The following is an 8,813-nucleotide window of genomic DNA, read 5'->3' as shown; positions in this document are numbered from 1 at the left end:
GCTGGGTTTCTGTAATCAAGAGTCAGTTGGGGAGGGGGCAAAAGGCAGTGAGAGCTCCCTTCTTTCTGCATAGACTGTGTCTCCTCCAGGCTCCTTCTAGGCCAAGAAGTGCACAGACCCTCAGTGAAACACTGGAGTGAGATTAAGTGTTTTCCTTTGTGGCCTCAGTGCTTTACAGACTCACTGTCACACTTCAGAAGTGGCCCAGAGACCTTGGAGAAGATTCTGTATGTCTTTATTCCTCACTTCCAATGTTGCCTTTCCACCCAGCAGAATAATAAATTGAAGCCAAAGTGCTCATGGCTGGTTTGGGCAGGGTGAGGAGATGCAGCCATTTCTTAGTTTGTGTCTTTTTCGAAATGTTAATCAACCTGCCTTGTAGCAAAGTAGCTGTTTCCTAGCAATGCCAAACGAGGTAGCAGGATGGCATCTATTTTGAATCTTCCTGAAGTGACCCACTGACTCTTTTAGAGAGTGGCAGTTATTGCCTTGAGATCATGTTGCTTTGCTAAGGGGAGAGGGTTTCCTCCAGTCATGGCGGCCGGGACCTGGTGGTGCTCTGCAGGTGATGTGTGTACCTATAATGAATGTGACTCATCCTCTGTCATGCTTTTTCATGGACTTCTATGTCCTATCACACACAGACTTGACTCACTTTTCCAGAAACTGTGCCAAACACTGACTTTTAGAGAAAAATCAGGCTTGGTTCCTGTCATGGGGAGAGACTTGTAACAAGCTCTGTGATAAGAGCATATCATTCATGCAAGAACAAAACAAGCCTGGAGTTGACAGGAATATTTTTCAAAGGAGTTGTAAGTTGAACCAGGCTTTGAAGTAAGAATAAGAGTTTTGTAGGTGGTAAAAGAAGAATAAGGTATTTGTTGGCGGGTATAGAGTAATTCTGTACCCTAAAGCATGAAAGGAACAGTAGGAAGTTGGTGACATCATCAGCTAATCCAAAAGTCATTCCCTTGGGATGTTAATGAGTGTTATTCAGATAAGGGGGGGTCTGTTAACCAATAAGAAATTGAGACTTGAAATGAAATTGATCTCTTTATGAAAGGAATTCTCAGCCCTAGGCAACAAGTTACTCTTTATTGTGATTTTTCAAGATCATGTAATTGTTTGCAGCATTTCCTAGGCTCACTGATTTCTCAGAACACTTAGGCTATCTTTTAAGAGTAGGGTTCCTGGGAACCTACCTAGAAAAAAGGTAAATTCTAGAGTAGGGCTGTTAACTGGGGGTGGTGGGAGGTAGGCAAGAAAACCTGTGCTTGAGTGGTCTCTCATAGCCCAAAGTGAGGATGGGATTTTCTGTTGAAGGTGATGGACAGCCAGGGAAAGATTTCCAACAGAGTCTAGTGTTAAAAAATACTCAGGGCAGGGCCTCCCTGGTGGCACAGGTGGTTGAGCACCACACTGTAAAGCTGTCCACAGCCTCTGCAGTGTGGGTTTGATCCTGGCTGGCAGGCAAAAATCCCACATGGCGAAGCAGACCTCTCCTGTCTCATCCGCTGCTCCCCTCAGCAGTGTATTTCGTCAGTCGGCCTATTCTGTTCCCCACTCTGTCTCTGGTGAGACAGAGACACACATCTGGCCTGTACCCCAGTTCTTATGTAAAAAAAAATACTCAGGGTTCAAGGTGAGACTGGGCCATGGGATGCCAGGTTGAAGGCTGTCTTTGGTCTCTCCTGCTATGGATGTACACATCTCCTGGGTCCTGGCTCCTGGCCTAAGATAGGGGTTCAGCCCCAACCCAGGGCAGTCATATTCAAAGATATTGTTACTAGAGAGGCCCACATTGGGGTTTAGCTGAGTCCTCTTGGACTGTGTATATGCTGCGAGGTTTTCCCCTGCTCGGCAGCAGTTCTTTACTCAGAAGGTGGCTGGGATCTCTTCGTTGGTTCTGGTGCTTGTTTTTGTTAGAGCTGTCATTCTGTTTACTTTCCGCCACAAGCCCAGTTAGGTAGTCAATGGTGTTTGCCAAGCTCAGCGTTGATGGGCTCAGGAACTATAGCTGACTTAGACGGATCATTCTTTGTGTTAAGAAAGGTGGAAAGAGTCACCAGGATATTAGATCAAAGACAATAGTCTAAAGCAACAGTCCTGTTCAAAAGAGAGAAAGCTGAACAGGTATGACTGTGAATTGGAAAAACCATAAGCTCTGGGCTCAGGGCTCACACAGCCATAAACAGGTTCATATCCCTGATCTATGACTGACTGGATGTATAATCAAAGTCAAGTTACTTAACCTCTCTGAGCCTAATTTTTATTACTGGAAAATGGAAGTAGTAGTACAAATTTTAAAATGTTCATAAGATGTTTAACATGTTGAGTCTACTTAATAGATGTAGGTATAGTTCAGTTTTTCTTAGATCTTACGCCCAATATCCCAAGACCAGACATGGTTTAGTAACAGCAGCTGTGAAAACAATTTTCATGGTTTTGGTGGAAAAATTGTTTGTGGGAAGGCTGCCAGGAAAACTGATAAGAGCCTAGGCTCCATCAATAAAAGGAGTGAGTCTAGTCCAGGGGAGACTCTTCTAGACACGTTTATCCAGGCTTGTTCAAAGATTGCCTCCATTCTGAGCAACAATTGTAATAGAGATGTTGGTTCATACCAAAAAGTCAGGGTAGGAGAAAGACCACATAAAAATCAGATGAAAGAGTTCAGGGGATTTATTGTATCCAGAGTGGAGCCGGATACATAATAGGTTGTTAAGAAATATTTACTGGATGGATGGATGGATGGATGGATGGATGGATGGATGGATGGATGGATGGATGGGTAGATGGGTGGATAGATGGATGGACAGACGGATGGACAGATGGATGGATGGATGGATGGATGGATAGATGGATGGACAGATGGACAGATGGACAGACGGATGAATGGATGGATGGATGGATGGATGGATGGATGGATGGATGGATGGATGGATGGATGAATGGATGGATGGGTGGATGGGTGATAGATGAATGGATGGATGGGTGGGTGGGTGGTTGGATGGGTGTATAGATGAATGGATAAATGAGTGGATAAGTAGATGCATAGATGATGAGGAAATCAGGCAGACCTCACTATGACTCACCTCCCCATCGGTTACTGATTGTGACTTGGAGATGGTATTCAGCAGCTCTACCCCAAAGTTACTCAGGGATGGGGAAGTCTACTCTGTTGTGTTTTCCTAGAGACTCAGTGAGAACATGTATGTTAACTCCCGAACAGTGATCTTACTGCCTTTGTTCTCCTGTCATGGTCACTTTGTCAGGTTGGTGGGTCCAAAGCTGGTCACATGGAAGGGGGATTGGATATACTTTCAGAGTTCTGGAGTGTGACAGGCAGGTCAAATTTCAGGTAATCTTCTCAAGGCTAGCAATTTAAAAATGGTCCAGGTTGATGGAGAGAGCTCACTGGCCCTGGAGGTGTGTGAGTGGCGTAGGATTCTAAACTGGGACAGCAAACAGACCATATCTTCATGGTCTCTACTATTCAATGATTTCTAAATTCTTAATCTCAGTTTATCCATCTGTGAAATGGGGGAACAATAACATTGGCTATCCAAACAAAATGAAGCAATGGTGTGAAGTGTTCTAAGAAGCTATAAAGGAACACCAGAAATCAGACACTGCTTCTTTGTGGTCACAACCAGGCCCTGAGTAGATTTTGATGGGCCAACAAAATGTTTTTCTAGAAATTTCATATGAAACTTCAAGTTTTGTTTAACTTATTTTGAAAGAAAAAAAGATAGAAGGTATGGTAATTGGGCCCTTGTTTTCACCTGAGTGGAGCTGAGCTATAATCGGGCTCGACAGTTGGCTCCATCAATAAAAGGAGAGAATCTCGTCAGGGGGAACTCTCCTAGACACATGCTTATCCTGGCTCTGTTCAAAGATTGCCTCCATTCTGAGCAATAGCTGTAATACAGATGTTGGTTCATACCTTACTTGTTGATTAGTGGCTAACAAGTCAGGGTACGAGTAAGACCTGGAAACTGACCACCTAAAGAATCACTTCCTCTTGTCTCTTTGGAACTGAGACCAGACTGACTTTCTGGCCTCTGCACCATTTGGTTTGTGTCCTCTCAGTCAGTCTGGGCTTTTTGCCTTGAAACTTGGACTGTAACCTGGGAATAAACCAGCCAAGCGCCACAGGAGCTGGAAAGGCAGCGTGAGGATTTGCTTCCTGGTGTTGAGCTGCCTGAAGTCAAATCCCAGCTCTACTAGTTGCTTGCTGTGCTGATCCTGGTGCTTCCTCAGTCTCTCTGGTCTCAGTTTCTTCAGTTATAAAATGGAATTAATAATCAGACCTACGTTACAGATTGTGTGACCATCAAATGTGTGCCTGGCACAGAAAGTAAGTGGCATCCATGCCTGCTGAAGTCAGGCATCCTTTTGTAGTGCGAGTCATCCTCTCCTCAGGCTGATTGGTGTTTACCACGGCGCATCTGAGCACCAAAACCCAGCAAATTCCCCAACAACAATGACTTCAGAACATGTATCCTTTCTGCATGAATAGCAGAGGCTGCTGGAAGGGGAGCAGTTGCAAGGCAAAGCAGGCGTTCTGCTGGCGCCCCCACCCAGAGGTTTGGCTGGGCTCCTCCCGGTGGAAGGCCCCTGCCTGCTGGTTGCAGGAAGGGCTGTGCTTTACCAGAACCATTAGGCTTCCTTTGGCATCTGACAATTTGTAGCCGCACAGGCTGAGAAAACTAATGTGTCATTTATACTAGCATAACATTCAGAAGTGATTTGATGGGATTTTTCTCTCCTTTTTTTCTTCCTACTCATCTACTGACACTGCGTGCTCTCAGCATTAGGTGTGAGGGAGTAACTCTTGATGTGGTTTGCACCCCAACTCTCCTTTTAGGCAGGTGTGTGGACCCTCTGTCTTCACCACGACTCTGAAGCAAGGGCTCTGTTGTGCCCCCATTTTACAGATGAGAAAGTGGAGGTGCAGGAAGCTTATGGGAGGCACGCATAGTCCATGAGTCGCAAGAGCAGAGTCCACGCTCAGAACTCTGACCCCATAGCCCGGGCTCATAAGTCTCTGTCAACCCAGGGGAAAAATGTTGACCTTGCAAAGGGGTAAAAAACATCCACTTATCAGTCAGGGACAAGTCAGCCTGTCTCCATCAGGGAAACACACCGGCCTTTGTGCTGAGCACAATCATGGCTTTTGTTAACCACCAGGGCAGCCTGCCTCCGTCCCTGCACTTTCTCTCCCTCTGAATCTTTTATCCTAGCCGGTGCAAGCGTGTGTGCCTCTGCTCCGGGTGGGCCTCTGCTCGCCTGACTGGTAGAAGAAGGAGAGGTCTGCTTCCCCACTTTTGCCTACTCGATTTTTTTTATTTTTTGCTGCTTTACCTGAAGAATTGACAGAGCAGGGGTGGCTGTTGGGTCCAACTGACTCTGTGTGGCAGCCACTGTTCCTGGCAAGAGAGCAGAATCTGACTTGCCGTTGGCTGGGGGGGTCCCAGCAGCAGAGAGTTTGGGTCTGACTGCCCGGGGCTGTCTGAATCCCGACCCTGACTCCGATTAGGTGAGTGCATATGTGCGTGTGAAAACGTGGCTTCAGAGGTCTGAGCTTCATTTCTTCAGCCGTCAAATAGGGGAGTCAACACATCACGGGGTTCGTGTGAGAATCATGATGTTTGTGGGACCCTTAGCTCCTAACTCTGGCACCTGAGACATTATATCCCATTTGGTTCTCATAGTTTCTCTAGAAGCATGTTATGGTACCATTTTGCAGATGAAGAAGGTGAGGTCGGTCACCATTTCTGGCATCTGCCTGTTATTAGTCCCATCTGTGCACCAGGCTGAGTGTTGGGCTCAAAACATGGAGCAGGAGGCCTGGGTCAGCTCTCAGGGAACCCAGAATCTGGTGGAGCTACTTTGTTCCAGTAGCTTCCAGCCTTTCCTTCCAGGAAATCAGGGGCTGGGGAATGGACAAAGGCCAGTGACTCAGGAAGGGACTTCTTCATTCTTCCCATGACACGAGCCCAAATTCTGAAAGTCACCTTTCATTCTTTCGTTTCCCTTACCCCACGGCCTGTTCACTAGCAAGTGCTGTCAAGAGCTTAGGTGTGCTCCAGTGGGCTCCTGGCAGCATTTGAAAGTCAATCATGCACAAGTCTCTCCAGTTTTGCCATCATTGATATCACATGGAAATCAGCCATGGTGGGAGTATTTACACCACGGAAATCAGCAAGGAGGACTTTTTTACCCTGAGAGCCGCACATTAAACATTTACCAGCACTCTGTTACCTGAATCTTTCCACTTCGCTCTATTTTCATTTCTACCATTTGAGCTTAAACCACTTTCATCTCTTACTCAGCAGGTGCTACTCAGCCCCCCTGGCCCTTCTACTATGCATTCCCTACAAGGCAGCTGGAGAGAGCTTGAAAAAATGTAAATCAGCTCCTGTCACTCCCTTCTGTAAAACCTTCCTGTGGCTTCCAGGAATACTCAGAATAAAAACCCAACTCTTTACTGAGCCCCTACACAGCTTACTCACCTGTCTTGCCAACTTCTGATCTCATTGCCTACTCTCCCCTGCTAACCTGGCCTCCCACACACTGACCTTCATACTGTTACTGTAAAAAGCCAGTACTTTGGACTTCCTCCCTCAGGACTTTGGCGTTGCACTGAAGTGCTAGGCCCCTAGGTCTTTGCATGACTAGCTTCCTCTAGCTAGCCAGGACTTCATGCAAGTGTCACCTCCTCCTGGAAGTCTTCCTTGACCATCCTCCCCAACATGAAGAAGTCCTCCTGTCTACCTACCCCTCCCCCTGCTCAAAGTCACTTTTTATCATAGCTCCTCAGGTCTTTTGTTTACTATGTAATGTGCTGTCTCCCACCAAACAATGGTTCTGTGTCCCTCTGGCCGAGGTGGGGTATCAGAGGTTCTTAGCAAAAATTTGACACTCTTGGAGAGATTTCTCCCATCACTGCTGAACTGAGGCCATTGCAACAGAAGTTCTGCTCTATGTTGGATGGGTCTGAAAGAGAAATGTTTTGGTTTCCAAAAAACCAGGGAAGAGACATCTTGCTAAGGAGGTTTTCGAATAACTCCCTATGCTTCTGTCATCAGGTTCCGGGGCTGCCATTAGTGCTCTGAAAAATTGCCTCCCTCCACTGTGCCGAGAAAACATTTCCCTTCACAGTCCCTGGGCAGAGTCTGAAACCTTAGCTCTTAGGCACTTTCCTGTTTTAGGGGCACTCACAAGGGGTGGAATCACCTCTTTAGAGACACACACAGAGGCCTCTGAGTTACCTGGATCCTGGTGGCTAGCCTTCTATTCTTTTCCCAAGATCTTTACACCACCCCTTTTTCCCTTGGTTCCTTGAGTAAATCTGGTTTTGTGCAAAGGTCATGGGAGGGTTAAAAAAAATCTCATTTCAAATTCAGGCCCTGCCTTTCCTAGAGTCACTCTGGCCATGATGCACAAATTCACTAAGATTCCTTTTTCTCGGCTGTAAAATGGGAATGATAATGGAGCTAAACCCACTGATGTGCTTAACTCACGATGAACTTTAAATTGAGAGTGAATTAAGCCCTGTGAGCTAATAAATATGAAAGCATTTTATATAGAATATTTGTGGTGGTGGTGATGGTGATGGATGAATGGATGAATCGTAAAATGTTCCTTTCCAAGGTACTTGTGCTATCGGCCCTAAACTTTCATTTACTGCGCAGTAGTGAAATGAGAGGTAATTGACTTGTAGACCTCTCTCATTGATCCAAATTAAATTTCACTATGTTCCAACTGAAACCCCTGGCCTCTATCTCAATCATAGTATTTCATTTCTATAGAAATACTGTATCCATTAAAATTATCTATTTCTGTGGCACTTCAAATTGTCAACATAGTCTTTGTGCTTCACCTTCTGACTGACTTATATAACCTCACTTTACTAAGGTTGGGGGAAGCTGTCTGAGAGCTTGTGAAGATTAATGTTCTGTTATAAGTATCAAGACCTGAGGAGAGCTCCTTTTAGGGCAACCCAGGTCTTTCATTGAGCATCTGCTGTAGCCAAAGCATTAAAGAGTGAAGACTATATAAACCTAACCCCTAAGGAGCCTGGAATACTGTTTCTTTTTCTTTTTTAAAACCACTTTATTAGCTTGTTTCCTAATTTCTTCCATGGTAAATAGTGATTTCCCAAAACCTACCTAGCATTGGGTTGTGAGGAGGGAGAGGTATAAGACCCAGCCCTTTTCCAAAAGGAGGCGTTGGCTCAGCTAGGGAGTGAGCCACGAGCATGAACAAGCTGGGGATATTTTCAGAGCATGCGAGAAAGCAGCCCAGCTGAGTGGGAACTGCATGTGGAATGCCGGGTACCTCACGCTCCCCTTTAGAGGTGGGGTTCTGACGGGGGAGGGATTGCACATCATCTCACGTCTGGTACAGCATTGTTCTGGGACTCTAACCTGAACCTGACAGTGAGCAGGACAGGAAGAAGAGATGAAACATGCAAGAGAGTGACACTGTCACCTCAGACCATCAGTGCTATGAAGGACAGGCAAGCTAGGAGGGACGGGACTTCAGGCAGCTACTTTGCGCTGGGAGCTCAGACTGCCTTGGTGGAAAAGGATGCCTTTGAGGAGGGCCTGGCGGTCTGAACTGACTGACACCTGATGGGCCAACATTGGGGTGGAATGGGCTTCCTGCAGGGGTGACAGTAATCGGAGGCACACTACAGGAAACGTGCTGGGGTCAATCGGGTGGCCTGCTTGGGTTGGGTTCTGTATACGAGACGTGAATGCCAGTGGCGAAGGGATGGGGCCCATGCCATCAAGACCTTGCAAACC

Source organism: Talpa occidentalis, unplaced genomic scaffold, assembly GCF_014898055.3.
Source record: "Talpa occidentalis isolate TD23 unplaced genomic scaffold, MPIMG_talOcc4v2.1 talOcc4.3, whole genome shotgun sequence".
Classification (NCBI taxonomy): Eukaryota; Metazoa; Chordata; class Mammalia; order Eulipotyphla; family Talpidae; genus Talpa; species Talpa occidentalis.
Note: the sequence above shows the minus strand (reverse complement) of the source record.